This window comes from Melanotaenia boesemani, chromosome 7, assembly GCF_017639745.1.
Source record: "Melanotaenia boesemani isolate fMelBoe1 chromosome 7, fMelBoe1.pri, whole genome shotgun sequence".
NCBI classification, from domain to species: domain Eukaryota; kingdom Metazoa; phylum Chordata; class Actinopteri; order Atheriniformes; family Melanotaeniidae; genus Melanotaenia; species Melanotaenia boesemani.
In genome coordinates this window covers 12,462,621-12,485,116 of record NC_055688.1, presented here as the reverse complement: position 1 = coordinate 12,485,116, position 22,496 = coordinate 12,462,621, and positions in this window count along the sequence as shown.

The following is a 22,496-nucleotide window of genomic DNA, read 5'->3' as shown; positions in this document are numbered from 1 at the left end:
ATTTTTCTAAGCTAGGTCAAATTAATGACTGCTGACACACTGAAAAATATATGATCTTTCCACAAAACAAAGAATAATGTAGCATTTGTAAAATTAATAAATAAATAAACTTCATAAAGGGTACATATCTCCACCACATCAGCAAGTCAGTAAAAACAAAATTAGATCCGCTGAGGGTGAAATTTTGTGTTTAAAATGTTACATTAGCATGTATTAAGTCTTTTTTCAATACAGTTCATTATCATTTTTATCAGTAACTAGTAAGTGTATCTATATTTCATTGTATATATTACTTAAGTACTTCTCTAGGAAGCAGTTTTCATTATTAGTAGGGTAGTTTGGCATAATTGGATTCAAATCCCTCAGGATTCAACACCTTCATTCAGCTTTGATTATTTTCACTCTGCTGATGGTACATTTTCAAACAATCAACTGGCAAATTATCAGGTATCTTGATGTGAAGCAGTTTCTCATGTGTTATAGTTTCATTTGTGAGGATGTGAGGATCCAAATTTTGTAAACTTATATGTTTCCTTGTATTTTAGGTTGTGGCCCATGAGCTGGATCATCAAAATAACAGAGACAGAAAATAGTATGAGAATAAAACAGAAAATAAAGAGAAATTATTATAAAAGAAAGGATATAAAGAGAATGAACCCAACACTGACAACATACTCTTTGATAACAGAGGTATATCCTTACCTGCATCCAAATTATTTGTTTTTGCAGTGGAAACGAAGACAAACAAATGTCAAGTGTGCAGTCATTCATGTAGGAAAACTGCCCAGACTTTGGGAAAGGAAGAATGTGTGTTATACTGATTTGCTATGCATGCATATAGTGTTTCCCAAGTGGTCCAAAAAGTAGTAAATGAAAAAATAAGTATCTGTCATTGGAGTCTGCATTGTGTTCCTGTTATTGCATGTACTTATCACTGAGAGCTGAGCAAGATCATTCACCAGCAAGCCTGCAAAACATAGTTTTCCTAATCTGCTTTAGATTTTATCTCTAAAGTGACAGTAACAGCCATGGGGAATTCGTTGTACATTTACTGAAAATATAAAGTTCTTTAATTTTGGAAAGAAAGAAAAAGTTCTCAATTAAAAAATAAATAAATAAAAGAGACTTATCACAGCGACATAAAACACAGATTGACAACTCAGTCTCATCCCTAAAAATAAAGCTTTTTCTACCATAGGTGAGGATCAATCATTCCTCTGTATTGGGAAAACAAATGGCTATCTTATAATTTCAGAAAGAAGAAACACTTAGTCTGAGCTCTTAATGGATGTTTGTCTTGCGAAATCTTTCATCTGACAGTGACGAATGAGGCACACACACAGTACCTGGAGTAACAGCTCATGCATTACATCAGTGTTAATGACAGGACTGAAGGAGGCCAGAAAGGGTTTTTTTTTTTTTTTTTTTTCAATCTAACTCTTTTCTGCAAAAATATGCAAAACATTTAAGAAGCAACACCTAATCTCTGCATTTAGGTTTCAGATTGATTTAAGTTTTCAGATGAAATTAAAAGTAAATAAATTATGTCTCAGATAGATTTTGTAGATATGTGTAAGTTGCCTTTTATTGTTTGGCAGCTGTCATTTGCCCTGTTTTCTTTAGAACATCAATCAATAACAATATTGCTCTTACTATGTCATTTATCATGAGTGATCTACAGTCCTGTGTGTTACCATTTTTAGAAGTTTACATTTGCTGTTGCTGATGCACAGCTCTGTGAAGGAAAGTAACCCAAATGGTCACTCAGGCGAATGGATGGTCTGATAGTGACACTTTCCTCCGTGAGTATATTAACTTCTGCTGCTGCTATCATCCTTGTGAACCTGCAGTATCCTCTTCCCATGGAACGCTGACAGCTGAGAAGATAAGTATTGTGTCATTCCAGGAGCTGCTTCAGCATGCCGTGGAATAATATGAAAAGTGGCTATTAATCACTTCTGTGACTAATAACAAAATAAAGATGAGGCGTGGGGAGAGGCATTTGTTTGATTGATGTTCAACAGTGAAACTTCCCTGTAGCCAAATTTTTGATGAGATCCATTTTTAAGCGTGTCTTTGCAAATATACAATAAGCTATTTGAAAAAATAGCAGAAAAGACACTTCTGACAATTTGACTGATTAAATTATTTTAAATGTTCTTAAAAAAATTTCAAAAACATAATTCATTTCTATTTTGATAGCAATTAATATAAAAAACCCTCAGTTGATTTTTAAAGGACAGAAGGGGTACCAATCAGCAGCAGAACTCTTTCCAGTAAATTGAGATTAACTGAACTCCTTGTTTGACAATTTTAGACAATCCAAAAAACAGAAATGGGATCTAAATTATTTTACCTACAGGAAGAATTTATATATATATATATATATAACTAGTTTTAAGAACCAGCTTTTAGCTATATTATTATTAATGTTATACCTGCAGTCATACAGTTCCTAGACCCCATATATGGCCACTTTAAATCATCATGACTGAACTTATGCAGATTTTTGCATTTTTGCACCTCTAATGAAGGCTAATTTGGCATTCGTCTTGCCTCCTGTCTCGTCTCTGAGCTCCCTTCAGTCAGTAAAAGTCATACTGATATTGGCTCTAGTCTTATCTCTTGCTATCATTTTCTGTTTTTCTTTTTCTCTCTTCCTCCGATAATGCCGCTTGTGATTCTTTGTTGAATCAACCATGATGCATGTTTAAAATGGCCAGTTTGTTATTATCCAGTTGTTGCTGTAGTGTGACACAGAGCTGTAAAGCAAAACTGGAAAAAAAAAAACAAAGTTGTAAGGTGTAGTTTCTCAGCTCCAGAACGCTACAGCTCTAGTAATGTTCACAATAAATGTCAGTGTCCCTTTAAAATGTATCAGAGGCGTGGAGTTTCAAAACCATTAACTTAGTTTAAATTTTTTATGCATTTTTTTTTTATTAGATTTCTGTCATTCATTCAGAAATCTACTGATTTTTATTCCCAGTGATGTCTGAAAAAATTTCAACACTGAAACGTCACAACAAAATGTCATGAATTTTTTGCTCAAGTTGAACGATTTCTAAAGGCCCATTCATGCTCTATGCTAACGACCGGAATCAATCTTTCGGTCCATCTCCCATGCCCCTTATGTCGATAATTTGGTCTACTTCAGAGAGATTTCAGATGTGTCTTTCCATTGACTTTACACACCTGGACAAAGAAAAAGTTCACACATTCTAATATTTCACCGGACTACCTTTTGCTTTGATTTTGTCCGAAATTCACTATGGCATTGTTTCAATAAGCTTCTGCCATGCCACAAGATTTATTTCCATTCTGTTCCTTTACTTTTTTCACCATCTTGTATTGATGATGGGAGAGTCCGACCACTGTACAAAGCCTTCTCCACTGATGGAATAACCTACTCTTTCATTATATTCAGGTATCAGCTCACCTCATTCTTTGGACACATAATGTTGCTGAACATAGACCTGACCAAATGCAGCAACCCCAGGTCATAGCCTGTCCCCACAGACTTGTACAGAAGACACTAGGCATGATGGCTGCATCACATCATCTTCCTCTCTTCTTACCCTGATGTGCCCATCACTTTTGAACAGGGTAAATCTGGATTGATTGGACCTTCTTCCATTGCTCATGAGTCCAATCTTCATGCTCCCTAGCAAGTTAAAACCTGTGTCTACAGTTAGTCTCACTAATTAGTGGTTTTCTTATGGCTACACAGCTGTTCAATCCCAATCACTTGAATTCCCTTTACATTGTGTGTGTGTGAAAATGTTCTTACTTTCACTATTAAACATAGCCCTGAGTTCGACTGGTGTTTTTCACAATTACAATTACAATCAATTAGGATCTTTTCCAGCCACATTTCTTCTTGGAAGACAACGGTTACCCATTATTCTTCCAGTTTTTAATAATTTGTTGGACAATTCTTGACCCAATTTTAGCAGTTTCTGCATCTCCTTAGATGTTTTCTCTGCTTGATGTCAATGATTTGACCCTTCTTAAATAAACTAACATCTTTTCCATGACCACACAATGTGTCTTTTGACTTGGTTGAAGTAAGACGCTCCTAATTGCGTCAGTTGGGGTTAAATAATTCGTTACCAGCTGAAAGGTTTTCACCCATGCAGTAATTATCCAACAAGAGGCTCATATCTATTTCTTAAGTAAATCCTTGTGGCAACCCTGTTTTTGGTCATTTAGCAAGCAGAGCTGTAATGCTAAACCTGTGCAGAGTTGTTCAATTAAAGCAATAAAAGACAGGTTTTAGCATAGTTTTCTTCACTGCTACTGTTTCACACAAAACAGTGATTTAACATCCAGAATTGGTCTTACAAGGAATCTAAAAAGCTAACAGGCATTAGCTTAAATTTTGGACGAGTTTTGGTTGTGTTTTTGTTGACTTGTTTTGGTTTTGACTTTTACTTTTTCTTTTTTCTTTATTTCATGTTTGTATTTTATTACAGTAAATTTCTTGTGCATTTTCTCCAGGATTCCATCCTGCTCTAGTTGTAAAAGAAATCTCAGTTAGTTATTGCCACATTGTGTTGATTTGTGTTTGCAGTGTACGTATACGTATGTTGCCTGTATCGTTCTTTGTCAGATTCTTGTTATAAATCCCAGTTGGTTTCTGCTCTATCCCCTGGCTTTTAGGCTGTTTGAATTTATCTTTGCACTTTGGGATTCCCTACTGGGATAAAATACAAGTCTTGTAAACACTTATCTCTGCAATGGGGTCTTCTTCTGACACACACTTTGACAACGGTACCCACATTTGCAGAAACAGGTTTGTTATGTGTGATATTAAGGAGATGTGCACAATAAGTTAAGTTACATGCATGTTTGCTGATTTCAACAGTCTCAAACCTGGTTTTAGTGTTCAAATATTTCACACTGTGGAACTGCAGGATCATTACTAGGACAAAAGTGGCCGAAAATAAACGAGAAAAAAAGATATAAGTAAATGAAAAAAAACACTTACCAACCCAACAGCTACTTCATGCCAAGATTATTTTCTTTTCATTAAATGATGATCAGTGATTTAGAGAAAGATCCTTCACCTATAAAACAATGCTGCTGATGAGTATTGAATAGAAAGCGACTCACAGTAGGCCAGACAGCTGAAATGCTTTTGTTGTTCAACACACATGTCTGTCATCCAGAACGCTCTCTTCCTCCATCCTGTCTATTCTCCATCACTGGGTGATTAAAGCTTTGGGATGATGGATGGGGCCAGAAACACACTCTCTCTGTGCTTCTTCTCAGGGCCGGCATGTCACGGACACACTCCCCGGTGGCCATCTATCTGAAATGGCGGCCACTCAAACCTGAAGCCAATATCATGACAGCACTTCAGATTAAAGAAGAAAAAGAAGCATGAGAGAGAGCTCGAGCAATGGAGAAGGAAGCTCAAGTAGAAAAGGAAAACAAGCTGTTCATGCTGACATGAAATGTACCTCTGAGGGTCGTCAAGAGGAAGCGCTGAGCGAGAGCGGGCCCAGTATGAGCACCTACAGACGGGAAGTGAGCGCCAGGCAGGGTAGACTGTCTGCGGGAGGAAGATGAGCTAATGCACAAGGGAGGAAGGGAGAATCACCTCTTCCTCCTCTTGATTCGACTTGATTTATGTGACAACTTTAAAAACAACATTAGGCACAAATAAAATCACAAAGGATCATTTTGGTAGTAAATCAGAGACTTATTACCGTGATCCACATCATGTCAAGATGGCAAGGAAGCATTTTTGCATTTTGCGGAACACATTTACTGTATTAGTAATGATGTAAGGCTTTATGGAGATGAAGATCGAGCAAATTCATTATCAGACCATCCAGGTGCATCATTTCTTGCCTCTTCATACCAGTTAAATTGTAAAGTGCAACCTACTATGCATTAGTAGGTTGTCAAAATAAATATTTCTAATTTTCCTACTCTGACACATTTTTTGTCATAATATTATTAAACTGTTGATATTACTCTTTTCTTAACGTAGTTATTCACACATCAGCAGACAGAATTTATATAAAGTGATTAAAAATGACTGTTTTCTTTATTATTATTGAGCAAAGATTTGATTTTCAAATTTAATTTAATACATTGTAATTACTGAATGCACAATAAGGAAACTACATCATATGTTTTCAAAATGCTAGGTGTCAAGTGGAAATCAACATATTTCCATTAAATCACACATTCAGGAGAACAAATTCATGCACATATAACATGACATAATCTGTAGAGAAGTAGTAAGTTTCATGTGCTAATATGTTTTTTGGTTCAGTGACCACTGGTTACTTTGGCCGAAACTATAAAACTGGTATTCAATTGGTATACATACAAGCATTTGAGTGAAAAAATGCGTATTGAGCTTCTCTGTAGAACAACCAGACATGGCGTGATAAAATCAGTAGTTTTAAATAGGATGCTTCTTTTAATTTTACTGTTTACAAAATAAATATATTCTGTAAAAAGCAGAGGCCAAATCTACAGGATGTATATCATTCTCAAAAGAATCTATTATGAGTAAATATTTTGCTGTTTCCTTAAGTTTTTCTTTAAAGTCAGGTTCAGATGGAAACTGCAGAGCAGAGATCCTCTGTCACTGAGCTCTGCAATATTATTAGTTTGTTATTACTTTGCTTATATTGAGTCTGTTACATAACTGAGCCTACTGAAAACTCGGGTTGATGCGAATGTAATAAAGTGTTTGTGATTTTACAGAAGTACAGGATATTTTTATTTGATTTGATGATTCTGTCACATAGACCCCTATGATGAGTCAAATCAATGGATCCAGGTTTCCCTTGCCTGGACGTGGGTCACCAGGGCTCCCCTCTGGAGCCAGACCTGGTGACTGGGCCTTTGCCAATGGGGCCCGGTTGGGCTTAGCTTGAAAGGGTGACATGAGCCCCCCTCTCGTGGGCTAACCACCTGCAGGATTGACCATTGGGTGCCGGCTGCAGTACGAGTTGGGCGGCAGCCAAAGGCAGGGACCCAGGCGGTCTGATCTGCGGCTGCAGAAGCTAGCTCCGGGGACGTGGAATGTCACCTCCCTGGTGGGAAAGGAGCCTTGAACTGCTGTGCGAGATTGAGTGGTTCCAGCTAGATATAGATGGACTCACCTCGATGCTTTGGAACCACTGTCCTTGAGAAGGGCTGGACTCTCTTCTGTTCTGGAGTTGCTCCCGGTGAGAGGCACCGAGCAAGTGTGGGGATACTCATTGCCCCCGACTTGGTGCCTGTACATACCCCAGTGGACAAAAGGGTAACCTTCCTCTACCTTTTATTAGGGGGACGAATCCAGACTGTTGTTTGTTGTTTGAACTTCAATGCTCACATGGGCAATGACAGTGAGACCTGGAGGGTTGTGACTGGGAGAAACAGCCCCCTTGGTTGGAATTCAAGTGGTGTTTTGTTATTGGAGTTCTGTGCTCATCATGTATTGTCCATAACAAACACCATGTTCAGGCATAAGTGTCCACATGTGCACTTGGCACCAGGACACTCTAGGCCATAGTTCAATAATCAACTTTGTAGTCGTATCATCAGGCTTGCCGCTGCATGTCTTGGACACTCGAGTGATGAGAGGGCGTGGAGGTGTCTGCTGATCACAACCTGGTGGTGAGTTGGCTCAGATGGTTGGGAAGGATGCCGGTCATGTTGTGAGGGTCTGCTGGGAACGTCTGGCAGAGTCCCTTGTCAGAAAGACTCCCATCTCCAGCAGGGCTTCAAACATGCCAACGATGGAAATATCAGGAAAAAGGAACATGAGAAACTGGAAAAATACCAAGTACTCAAGGAAGAGCTGGAGAAAGCCTGGAAGATAAAGGCAACAGTTGTACCAGTGGTTATCAGAGCACTGGGGGCTGTGTCCCCCAAACTGGAGAAGTGGCTCCAACAGATACCTGGAGAAACATCCGACATCTCCATCCAGAAGAATGCAGTCCTAGGAACAGCTAAGATACTGCATAGGGTCCTCAAGCTCCCAGAGTACCCGAGCCTAAGATAAACAACCACCCAGCCTACCCAGGGAAAATGAGAGGTTGGGTGAGGGAAGAGTTTTTGTATAAATAAAGCTATGTTTGAAGCTATTTGAAATAATACATAAATAAACCTGTTTTGGTTGTTGTTGACATTAAACAGAGCTAAAGCTGCTGTTTAAGGGTTTCCATTTCCCCCAAGAATCCTTGCATTTTTCATGCTGATTTTAACTGAAGATGACAATAATCCTGATCAACATTGCAATAAATGCTATCTATTGATTGAAATAATTTCCTCCAGGTATGATAAAATATTGTTATGAAGAGACACAAGAATACTGAAAGTTTCCACAACAAAAGAAGACTCATCAGTCAGCCACAGCTGATAGCAGTGAGAAAGTCCTGTCAAGTGAGTAGCTCAGACATAACAGTATTAATAAAGAGCAGTCACATGGATGAATTTGTCTTGCCTTTTTACATTTAAGTGGTTTACATTTCAGATCTTGTCACTGTATTTATACAAGTACAGTTCTCTGAAGAAAACAATTTGTAAGACCATTTTGAAGACAAAGGATTGTAGAAGGCACACACACACATATAACAAAAATATCAGCATCTCCTAATGTCTCTTTGTGGATTAAAGGTAAAGGAAAATCCACTTTACTCTGCCAACCACAGGTGTGTGAAGTGTCTGATCATTGTAAGTCCAGTTCTCTGTCCTGATTGATCTGTCAAAGACAGTTACTTGAAATTGATTTATACTAATCTATGTTTAATATTGATTTGCTAATACAATGTAAACTGTAGATCTTAGCATGTAGGCTACACATTGGTTTGATTTTATTGGAAAACTATAACTATAAAACTTATTATTGTGGTGATGAAAATGATTCATATGATGTGTCAGAAGGGGATGCCGAAATGATGCAGAGTCTCATTCCTCTGCAAAAACACATTCTGTCTCACTAGGACCTTACTGTATGTGCTAACATTTAATCTTTTAGTCTGCACAGCAACATGAGCACCTTGTATGTGAATATCATGCAGCAATTGTAATACTGACAGCTACTTAATCTTGTAACTAATATTAGAGTCTTGTCAATGTGACACAGCAAATGCCTTACACTTTGTTCAGTGGACTGATTTTTATTGTATAATTTTCAGATATTTCCGGGGTGCAGAGCAACAGCGTTCAGCTGGAAGTATTTCCTCGGACACCTCAAGGCAACATGAAGAAATGCATCATTAACTAAAAATATTTCGGTGAGTACACAGGGGGTTTTTTGTTGTTATTTTTACATTCAAAGCCATGTCTATGTAAAATGAAAGTAGGATCATATTTACACATAATGTACTGTTCATTGAGGTTCTTCCCGACTTGGCCACCCAACACTAATTGTGTGTGTTATCTTGGCCACCCCATTAAAAATATCCTGGATGCGCCACTATTGCATCATGTTCCATTGGGGTTTTAAGCACAAATTGGACCTTGTTTTTTTAATTAGGCATTTCCCTGTCTTTTAACAGCAGTCACAGGATTTCGTTTATTAATTTATATACAGTTTATCAATAAAATCTTTTAATGGAAACATCAGTCTTGCCTGCAAAGTACAATCTGTCCACGTCAACATTACATTTGCTGTCATTTTGTCAATGCTGCTTTATCATTGCATTAATGCTGCTTAAGAATAGATTAATTTGATTTGAAACATCTGCACTGCTTTACCTCATACTGACAGTGGATAAGAAAATCAGATCTAATGTTTACTGTGATAAATAGAACAACTCAGGCAAGCCATAAAAGTCTCTTTAAAGAGTTCATAGCACAAGAAAATGAATCACAAAGAATCAAATCTCTCAAACACAGTAAAATCAAAGACTGGTAGTGCAGAGGATTTGCTGAAAATTGGCATGAAAGTGAAAAAGCACTTGCCTCTTACATTTAAAAACCAGCTTTCTGGTAGTAGTTTAAGTAGGTAAGTAAGGTAGTAGGTAAGTAGTTTGAAACAAATAAATGTTTTGCAAAACTGTAAAATGAGTAAAGGGCAAAACTGAAAACAACTTGAAGAAATCATCTTGTACAAAACAGGAAAATATTTAGAGAAAATCATTTGTTTAGAATTTAAGCCGTTGTTGAGAAATTTAACTGTTAAAATATAATTATATTAAATTGAGTGAGAGACAGAGTGAAAGGAAAGCCATTTTGGTTGATGCAGCTATCCAGACTAATGGCAACATCCACAGAAATGACATATAAAGAGAGAGATAGAGACAGTCCACCTCAATACAGAGGTCCTGGTAGCCACTATATGCAGAGCCCTCAAGCTCCCAGGCTTCTGGTAGTGCTTGAGGGATACATACAATTGTGTATGTGCAAGATACTGTACATACAGTCTTTCACAAATAGCAAAAACAATGCTTTCTCTGTTTTTCATAGGTATGCTTGAAGCCATGAGAAATATTACAACTGAAGTAACCAGTGTCTGAACGCCATCACTTTAGCGGATGGATGAACCCATTAAAATATCTTATGTCTGAAATGGGGTAATTAAATATGTAGGACCAAATAATAAATCTGAGCTAGTCTCTGACTAGTTTACAACTTCTCTTGTTGCCCAAAAGCTGAATCATGACTGTACAGGTGGTATTGATTTTTGTACTTTTATTTATTTATTTATTTTTATTATTATTATTATTTTAATTTCATGACACCAGAGAGGAGTCTACTGACAATTTGACTGGCAGCAATGTCAGCAGTGCCCACATGGCAACTTCCATGCACATGTCTGTCACATCCTCTCTACCTGAAGACATTGCATTTTATTGCACTGTCATATTTAAGTTAAAGTAATATTGTTCCAAATGGCAGAGCATTGACTGAGATCACCTTTGACAGCAATTACAAACAAATCCAACGCCGTATCATTTTCATTACTAATGTCTCCCATATCAAACTGATTGTCCCTCCTTATCACTCAAACTGTCATCCCTAAAATACATTACCATGATGAATGGTCAGTCAGTGAAGTAATAATTCACAGCTTTAGAAATAGATGATTTTAATTTTGACTGCTGACTGACACAAAAAAAGTGATGCAAAATGTCACACAGGACGTCATGTCTGCTTCTCATTTCCACAGTGAGAAACTGTTATTTTTTTTCTGTGTTTGTAACTGTAGATTTAATATACAAAAATTATATTGAGTGAAATATAAGTTGTAATAAAAGCTTAAAATATAAAACTGGAATTAAAAATAAGTGTTTTGAAGCTCAAACCCACAGTTTAGGGCTCCAGATTAACACTATTTAACACCTCTGCGGTGATGGTGGATCATTGAGTTTGATGGCAGTGACAACAGCTGATACCAAAAGTGTTAGTAGAGTTGGACGGTCTTCAGTAATTGATGGTCGGATGTGTTTTCCCACCGATAATGTGTCTTTGCTGCCATGGGTTTGCTTTCCTTCCTTTTGCTCCATCAGAGCTCTTTCTGTCAAAACAGCACATGTGTCTCTCCAATGAAGATGGATGACTCTTCGTCGGGAGGAAGCTGAGGGATCCATAGGAGGACTGGGAGACAGAGAGAGGGGAAAGGGGAATGATGGAGAAAGAATGCAAAAACGAGCTGGAGAGAAGCAGAGACGGTAATGGGGAAAGAGAAAGGTTAAGTTTGAACTGGAGGGTGTCGAGGAAGACAGAGGAAAAGAACAAGGAGCGGGTATTTGATAAAAAGTTGGGGAAGGTTGAGGCACATATAGAGGTGTTTCCTATGTCGTTTAAGCCTTCAGTATGTTTTGTTTCCTGTGCAGACACAGGAAACAATGTGAATTTACATTGTGACTGTCACCTGGCACCAAAACACATGAAATGTCAGCAGTTTTTTGTTTGTTTTTTGTTTTGTTTTGTTTTTTGTAACAAAAATAAAGAAAATTTGCTTTTCTTTTATAGTTATTTTATCTTATGCCGGCAATATCACAGTTGATTATTTAAGTTTTTCACATTCAAAATATTTTACATTTGAGATATGAGAGATCACAACTGAATTCATATTTGGATGTAAACATAAACTTTTCTGACCTTACTAAAAAAAAAAAAAAAAATGACAGTGTACGTTAAAAATTAAAAAGGACAAATGTTATGCTCCTTTTCATACAAGTTAATATAGTTTCCTGAAGCTTTTAATGAAATATCTGTGTGATGTGCCATTCCTTCCACTTTATTTCCATACCTGCTTAGTGCGATGCTGAGTTGTGGGGGGACTGGAGCCTATCCAGTTATTACCAGGTGAGACATATTCCCTGAACAGGTTACCAGCCCATCACAGGGCAAAATGAAAACATTAAATTTCTGCAATTTTAGGTTCTTTTCAGTGGCCGCTTGTTAAACCCAAGATATAATTTATAAATTGTCTACTCACGTGTAAATCTCTTGGTGACTGAGCTCACTCATATATTATAGATCTTATAATCCCATATTTGTGCAACAGAGGAATTCACTCTCAGCCTGCAGGTTTACTTGTGTTTCCTAGAGTTTTAAAAAGTAGTTAAGTACCTTTCCTTCTTTTGAGCGCAATCATATGGCATAACATGCAATAAAATGGGACAGGTTTGTTAAACAAACAGCAGAATATACTGGCCAGCTGACCAGTCAATATCATTTTATCATTCCTTTGTCAGAAATGGGCTTTACTGTAGGTCTCTTCCTGACAGTTTCAAGTTTCAAGAGGCCAACATTAAGATCTGTTACGTACATGGGAAAAGTTTCACTTATAGATCAAGTTTAGTATGTAATGATACATACATGGGAAATAGCCATTTCCAAATTCTATGGGAGAGAAAATGCCTAGTTATGATCCATTTCTTTGTTTGGAATTCATAACATTTGAAAAATACCTTTCTTCTTTCTTTCTTTTTTTTTATTTATTTATTTATTTTTATTATTATTTTATTATATGTCCCCCTTTGAGGAGGTTAAAATGACCAGTATCTTTATTAGGCAGTCAACCGATGAGTGCATGTAAAATTTCAGCTTCCAGATAAAAGGCAAGCTGGATAACTATGAAAACTGACAAGATGCGTTTTACGTCTTTACTCCCATGCAGATGCTGGAATGGGACCTAGTAGAGATACTTCTTTGTGCACTCACTACACTCACAGTTCAGTCACTACACAGTTCAAAATTATTATGACAGTTGCCACTGTCACATGACTTGTCACCCAATGTCATTATTACTTAATTCCACATGGCATTAAACACCACAATTAATTAATCAGAAAGATCTGTTGATATTATCACGTTCCATAAAGAATTATGTCTGAATAATATCTGCAGATCAGGAATGAAAACTATTGAACAATATGTGCGTTATCATTTGTGTTGCTTTCGTTTTGTTCCATGTTGGAGAGGGAAACTGGGGCAGAGGAATAATTATTTCCTCCTAACAATCAGATTAAATCATTCTTGTCAGATTTCTTTTGTAATAGAAAACATGATCAAGGTGTCATTGTGGAAGGACGCCTCACCTGCCTGTAAAGGATGACATAAAAAGAGTTGCAGTAAAAGGAGGAAAAACATCCAATATGTTTCACCACCAGCAGGATAACCACCAGATTTCTATGACAAAGTAAAGATAAATGTTCAGTAACTGGGTAAAATGATGTTAATGTTTAGCTAACGTAACACTGACAATAAATGTTGTATCATTTGCAATCTTATAATTGTGTATGACTCTGGTTGGACTTGCAGAGCAACATGAGCTCAGCAGCATTTACAAAATGTTACATCATATGGATGAGAAAACCAGAATACCTATTTTCTGATGGATAGTATTGTTGTTGAAGAAAACTGACTCTGCATGAGAATGATGCCATTTTTAGTTTTCAGTGTGCAATGGTCTGTAGAAGAAACCATTTAATCACAGGCATCTGATCTTTTTTCTTCATTTTCACTGTTCCAGTATCGTTTATGCCTCAAACAGCAGCTATTCTGCTAAAGAGCAGCTAGGAGTGGAGCACAGATTCTCCAAATGGGATGTTTTTGGTGAATATATACTGCTGCCTTTGCAAGACATAATCCTAAAAATAGTTTTTGTTTTCTTTTTAAATTATTACAATAAAGCAATTTAAAACTAAATTAGAGGCATATAAATAATACAAATGAATATATGTGATATATCTTATGCATTTCCAAAAGTCTGTATGTGTGATTTAACTGTTCTGTTGCTGCTGTCCCAGGACACTCTTGCAAAAGTATCTTTCATCTTAGTGGGGCTCTCCTGCTTAAATAAATTCATGATAAAAATAAGTGTGCAGGATTTAGTGACATCTAGAGGAAAATATGAAGGTTGCTAATAATTAAATACCCTTTTCCTCACCCTTTCCAATCAAGAAGAAAAAACAATGATAGACACTTAAAACACAAAAGTGCTACCGGTTTGCTAAAGAGCCTGTGCTTGGTTAGTCCGTTCTGGACTACTGATCTCTGATGTGGCCTTCAACATAAAAACAGATCAAACTACAGTGTGGTAAAACAGTATGTCAGACATATGATGCTAAAAGAGATATAAAAAAAATATAAAAATAGAGATATAAAAAAATATGTAAAAAATATATTTATATATATATATATATATATATATATATATATATATATATATATATAGAAAGAAAGAAAAAAAGAAAGAAAATGATATCACAACAAAATTTGAAATCTTTACTATCATAGAATAGAATAGAATAGAATAGAATAGAATAGAATAGAATAGAATAGAATCATACAGATGGGAGAATTTTGTATCTTTCCAATAAAGGCAACAAAATTGTACAAATACTACATTTTCTAGTCTTGTTCCAGAGTTGGGATGAAGCTTTTTCACTCTAGTGATCACATGTTGATTTGTGAAGATGAAGTAATACCATAGTGACATGGACTCTCATGACTACAGTTACCTACATTATCTACAGACTTTCATGTGTGACAGCTGTACTGTGCAACATTGTCCACAGTCCTTTAACTTTTCACTTTATTCTCATTATTCTTCCCGACAAATAGTTTGGGTTAGGGGTTATGTACATGGTTAGAGATAGAGGCTGAAACTGTTTGTTTCAGTTTGGTAATATGTTCCCATCTCACACTTTTTAACCATGTATTATGGCAATATTTTTATGTTATGTTAATGTTACACATGGTCTTATGATAGTAGGCTGAATCCAACTAAACTGGTGCTACAAAATATCTAATTTAACGGTCCATACTACCATTTGTCACACTGTATCTCAAACTAACTGCCACTTAATGAGGATCCTCCGCAGTATTTATGAGAGTATGGCCTTAAAACCATAACACAGACACACACAGACACACACACATAGATGCTCACACCCTGACAAAAAACTGCTGCCCCTTACTTCACCATCCATTAACAATGACCTTTAACCTGACCAGTTGTGATCATGTGATTGTGAAACACAGAGGTCACGCTAGCTTGTCAAAACACCCCTGATGATGCGTGACAATTTGGTAGGCTACACGACTCACTGACTTCTTCACTTCTTCAACGGCTCTGGGTGTGTTCCTGAGTACTGTGGAAGGAGTTAATGAGTGATACTGCAGTGTAACACAGTGTTATCTCATGTGATAATGGGAAAAATGGTAATGCATTATTTAGCTGCAGAACATTTTCTAAGGCTCTGAAAACATTCATAATGCATAATTTTGTTAAGAGATTTATGAGACTCCCAGCTAACACTTTTGTGTATTTATTGTTTTCTGCACTAATTCATTTTTATGTCCCATTAGACAGTTTGGGAAAACACATGATCAATAAATCCACTGTTTCATGGGAATGTTTTGAAGCCATTCTTATAATACTTCTAATCATATTTTCTCATGCAAAAAAAGTTTGTTGAACAAACTAAGGATTTGAACAGGAATGGTCTTTTTTTTTTCTTAGTCTTATTGAAGTAAAAAAAAATTACCTATGTATATTATGTATATATATGTTTTCAAATTAGGATTAGAGAAAGCAGCAACATATCGAAATGCTTTTGTACTGTTGATGTGGTACTTTCTCCGCTTTTAGTCATCTCTGATTCTGGAGGGAAATATTTGCATCCTGAGGATAATGATTGTTTATCTAGCAACAGTGAAAGTGATGTTTCTGTTGAAAATCACCATGTATGTGTCCATAATAATGATATATCTGAAGCAACACGTGGGAGAGGATAACTGACTGAGGTCTGCCTAACTGAGGCAGCATTCCCATATTTAGTTTCTGGACACAGCAGAGGCAGCCAGGGTGGAAAATGTAGCACTGAAAAGTCTGTGGGAACAGCATATTTAAAAAACACTATAAACATTGATGATGATGGCCGGGTGTTTTTATAAAATTAGAAAATTGTGGATGATATATATATATATATATATATATGTGTGTGTGTGTGTGTGTGTGTCTGTGTGTGTGTGACATCTAAAGGCACTTCCACAAGTAGGTAAGGTCAGAAAGTTATATAGTGCTACTTTAAAGGTGCAGAATGTAACAAAATCAAAGGTCAATGGCAGAAACCTGTGAAAGCTGTCTTTTCACACCTATGCTTGACATTTGAAGTCACTGTTAAGCCCATTTTCACCACTAGATGTCAAAAAGTCTTTAACACTGTACTTTTATGGAAGACATCAAGATTTGCTAGCAGTTTTTTTGTTGTTGTTGTAGGTTTACAGTGAAGGGTTCCAGCCTGGGACTCAAACCTGGGGCGACCTTGGCACCAAGGAGCCTTAACCTCTGCACATGGGGTAGCCCCTCAACTACTTGTGCTAAATACCAGCCCATGCAGTTATTATTTAAACAAAGGTTTTATTAAAAGATGGTTGTCAGTAGTTGAAATCTATATCACAGTTGGTTAACTCAACACAAATTGTTGAAAACTGGAAAAACAAGGGGAGTCCAGAAACCAGTGGCTGACATTCCAAACAATGAAGAAAGAACAGGAAAAAAAAAAAAAAAAAACAATGTTAAGAGCTAAGATCTTCATTTGTAATTCTTATTCTATTTCTTTGGTATATTCACAGAATATCAACAGAATACTTCCATCAAAGATGTCCCATGGCCAGGAGGGTGATAAGGTTTGCACACAAGTGACCATGAATAACTTGGTCAACACCGTTATGAAGCTCTGTCTTCATAATCTGTTCATACTTGATGTAGAGCAGTAGTTTTACCTTCATGATGTTGCAAACACAAACACACAAAGTGATTCTTTTCATCAAGGCGTGTAACTGATCTGTCTTTTATCCAGAACATGTGGTGTTTACCTTGTCAGCCATGAAGAACAACAGGATTTGTTTGTGTACCAGCTGTTGTGATTCAGGTAGCATATTAGCTTGATAAGATTGGAAGCAGGGAATTTTCCCTGACACTAATGAATATCAGTTTTATTAGGATATGATTGCGGCCATCAAAAAGGTTATTGCTTTCATAACATTGTATATTAAAAACAATTTAATCTCATCCTTGTAAACAGTAATTCAATCATTTTCAAACTGTATCTCTTGTGATTGATGGCAAAAGCAGAGGTATGCCATGTATAGAATATCTAGGAGACAAATGGCTTATTAAAAGACACTGTTTCTTTGTTTTTGTGCAACAGCTTAGACAGTAGATAAGATCTCTCTTCACCTCTGCTAATTTATGTTTTTGAAGAGAAAATATGATCAGTTAAACAATACAAACATGAAATGCTTGGATTCATATTTTATGGAAGACACTGGGAGGTTGAAGCGCTGTAAGGCTACAAATGCATGTCTAATGCGGTCAGACAGCATCAACATCATCAAATGGAAAATGGAAAATCCTCAAATGATGTTTAAAAAACTTTTTTTTAATCTGAGTTGTCCTCATTGCTCTTCTTCTGTGACTACTGGCACTGAAAGCAAAATAGGAGTTTTGTAGACCCATCTGTGTCTCAATTTAAGAGAAGAAAGACTGAGAAGTTAGTGAAAAAGAGGGATAGCCTGAGAGGAAAGGAGAAAGAGTGAAAGAGGGAGAGAGAGAAGCTTTTAAAAGGATTTTGTCGTTATTGACTGGTTGCACTCTTCAGCTAATAGCCATTTAAAGATTATGGGCCTGCTGGTGGAAATCAAGGCCTCCATTGTTTGCCTTATTGCATTCTGGCAGATGGGGGCTGACACAACAACACGCAGCATCCCTCCGGGCACGCTCACCGAGCACCGACCCTCCATCAGCAGATCTCCTATTGAACTGGCCCTAATAACTGGCCATGAATTATTAATCCATGAACCATATTGAAGACAGAGAGAGAAGAGAAAAACAAGGGAAGATTGTGGGCCAGTTGCAGAGTGTGTGATTGGCGTACAGGTGCCAGTCGAAGGAAAAAGGTCTGTTCAAAAGAGTCCCAGGACGATCATTTCTCGGAACGGGGAGGACATTCCGATAACTGGCATGGGAAGATAAAATATATATTCATTAAATGTCAAATTGCTGATGAAATGGGTCCGATCCATTAGTGGGTAGCGGAGCGGCCAGTTAATGTTTCCCGGTTGCTGTTGGGTTGGGTGGCTTTTAGTGCTGCTGTGGGTAACTGCTGGAAACAGGATCACTTGATCTAGCAAGAAAAAAAAAGAAAGTTTATAAGAGCAGGTGTTCTTCAAAAACAAGAAGGAAACACTTTGGTAATCTCAGTCAAATGCACCTGTTGGTGAAATCCAATAACTTTGTAGTGTTTCAAGTCAAGTGAACCTGATCTCTCATTTGGAGTTTATTTGTCTTTTTTTTCTCCGGGCAGATGATTTATTTGCAGGGATTGATTACTAACTTCGGCTGGACTTGTTGCTCGTTGGTTCTGCATAAAGTTCATTGAGTTGTTCTTTAAAAAACTGTTAAGTACATGTCTTGAACTGAGTTCATACCAAATCTTTTCTAGCAGAAAAAAATTCTCCTGATATATAAAGCGTTCTAATGGCGGTTCACAGACACTGTTAACTTCCACATGACACTCAGTGTACATATATATTAAACCCCAAGACATGAGTGATAGCAAAACTAAACAATGCACTTGTTGGAAAACATTTGCCTTATTAAAAACTACTGACTTAAAGTGCCAGTGTCAGTTGCTGCAGCGCCTGTAACTTTGGGATATTAAATACTTAATAAAAAGGGACCAGTGTAAGTGCAGAAAACTGGAACATCTGTGGTATAAAAACCCAGGAAGCGGTATCCACCACATCCACCTGCATCCACCTTAAAATACATCTGGAGAGGTTCATCACTGTAATCTGAATCTAATGTTAGCATCTATGGTATGTTAGCAAAGAGCTTGAAGCCACAGTGGTATAAATGTTAGGTTGCTACTACTTCTGTAAGAAAACAATATTAGCTCCATCAGACTGGCTCCACTGATTGTGTTCAGATAAAGAATTAAACATTTACGAAACACAGTTTCCATAAACAGTGACTTTCCATGATGCCATCAAACTGGGACCAAAGTGGAATCAGACCCATTTTAAACAAAGCGGTTTTACTGGGTCTGTTATTTTTTTTTTTTTTTTTTTTTTTTTTTTAAAGTTCAGCTGTTGTGGATTTGGATCTAAAGTAATTAAAATATTGTTATTATTATTTTTAAAGTCAGTTTTAAAAACTTTAAAATTAATACTTTCTGTACTTATTTCAAAGCCTTAAAAAAACTATTAAGATTTTTCTGGTGCACAAGTGCAGGGATCATTCAACCTGTGGAGCTGCTGTCCTGCAGATTTTACAGGTTTACCTGTAAACCTGGTTTTACAGGTTCACCGATACACTGCAGGACAGTTGGTGGTCCTGCACTAAAGTGCAGGAGTTGTATTTCAAATGTAAGTCACTTAGGATAAAAGTGTCTGCTAAATGACTGTAGAATAAAGTCCAGCATATTTGCTGCTATGAACTGCAGTATTAGTTTTTTTTCTGTGGGTCCAGATGGATTTTGGTTTACATTAAAAACTCTTGGACAAATTATGTTAAAAACATATTTACTAATCTGAATAAATTTCCATGTTCATCTACAGGTTTTCCAAATTCAGTAAAGCAAAGAAATCATCCAGTGAGGGACAGAGCATTTGTCAGTTTAAGCTACAGAGCAGTGCTGTTATTAAATGCGGCTAGATAAAGGCTGAGTACAGATTTTACATTCCTTGGATACTATAATGCAGTCTTCTAAGCAGACCAGATGGCAGGCATCGCATTACAGATTTCTCATTATAACTAAAAGTGACTTGCAACTTGACTTGGACTTGAGCCATAAGACTTGACTTGGACTGGGGGTCAAAGACTTGAGAATTGACTTGGACTTGCAATAAAGGGCTTGTGATAAGATAAGATAAGAACATATAACATAACATAACATAACAACATAATACTTTATTGTCTGCTTGGCAAGAAAATTGTACTGCAGCACAGAGTCAACAGTCATTACAGACATGACTGCAGTCATACAAAAACAATGTCTATATGTATATATATATATATATATATATATATATAAATAACAATACATATACAACAAGAAACATAAAATCCGCATTTAAAAATGCCTACCAACACTGACATAATGCATCTTTAACACTTAAAACATGTGGACATCAAACCCAAACTGTGCTTTAAACACTGTTAGTTATGTACCTTAATGGACAAAAGCCAGAATATTATTAAGTATTTACATTTTCTAAAGATCTGTGTAGGTATATTGTAATCACCCTTGTCTCATATGGTCATTGTATTCATTTATGACAATTTCGGGCATTTTTGGAGACTTGTAAATTGAGTGTATTTTAGAAAGAGGTTATTTGTTGTCTGCACCAGACAATTCAATATTTATGTATTTTGCAGGACTTTCAGTAAACATGAAAAAGAGATTTTTAACATGTTGTAGACATTGTAAATCTAAGGCAAGCCATGTTTTCCTTGACCTAATCATAGTTTTTTTGATGATTTGAATAGTGGTTTAAGGCACTATCAAAAACAGAGCATGACAAAATAATTAAATTTTAAAAAGTAATGGATCAGAAAGGAGATATAGTGAGGTTTTCCTGGCTTACAATGGCATATAAAACCAATCCCAAAATTTTTTAGGCCTCTGCTTGCAGTTTGCATACGCATAATGAAATTAATATATCTCTGCAACCACAAGTCTTATTTGAATACTTTTCGAGTCAAGGTAAAGGGAACAAAGGTGAATTTATATTACTGGTAAAGAATAAATTAAAATGGCACATAGTACAAATAAATAAGTTTCTGATTCACCTAAATGGCTCCCTTCAGAATGACGCAGCTGTAGTTCTAAACATCTATCAAATCGAAGTTCAATATGTGAACATCATGTTTGCAACAATAACCTCTAAAAAAGTTAAGAGGATGACGTTCAAGAGGTCTTAGTGCTCAGTTCAGACAAGGTTTCCAAAATGGCCATTTTGGCAGTTTTTACACCCAAAGTCCTTCAGCTGGGGGATTTTAGGTTTTGAAAGATTGAAGATTTTTAACCCGTTGAGATTGGTTAGGTTCCTTTTAAGACACTTAATCCAAATAACAGACATACTTGGGCTAAATTATGGCCTAGTCATGACCCTGACAAATGTTGTGGAGGTTACGTGTGTTCTAGATGTCAGTTGTGGGCTTGAATGTAGATTATGGCAAGTGTTGTGTGAGTCAGAAGTGGTCAAAATATGAGGACTTGACTCGGGCTGGACATAGATTACAGTTATTTCCTTGTAGGACTCATGTGGTAGTCTTGTGACTGAGTTTCGGCAGACACACTAACATGGAGTCAACACCATGAGTCAAGACAAAATATGTATCCATGTACCCAAAAAGAGACAGTGAGTATTTAATGCATCTGGATGTCAGAACTTTCAGTCAGTAATTTATGTCAGTGTTTATTTGTCTTTTCATGTAATGGTCAAAATTTGCCCGCTTGCATTTTACCTTGAAACTCATTTTGATGAGTATGGATGAAATAGGTTTTTTGTTGTTGTTTTTTTGTGTGTAGTTTAAGCCAACTGTATAACAGTTGGACTAGAAACAAAAATGGAGAGTGTTTTTCTGTCAATCAGAACGCTATTACCCATCTGTAAATGCTAAGTAAAGCTATCAAAACATGTCAGATGGAGTGTGTGGTATAGAGTACATGAGGATTGTCATTCAAGCTGTTCATAAGTCTTTGTTTTGACTTGAAACAATTTTGAGAGTATAATGTGTGAGTTTATTTAATTCTAAAAATGGTGTGAGTACTTTTTTGTGGCTGTTTTAAGTGAAAAATGAAAAAGAAGGAAACTCATAATCAGCTCTGCTCTAACCATGAAGACTAAAGTTTAGCCCAGTGGTTAGCATGTGTGAGTTTTTCCATCTCTCTTTTTTTTTCTTCCAACTATGTAAGCCACAAGCTCTTACTGAATTAAAAAGCCTTTGGCAGGGCTGTTCTCACTTTCCATTGATTCAAAATGAAGTCTACCCAGCGCCTGATGAATTGAAT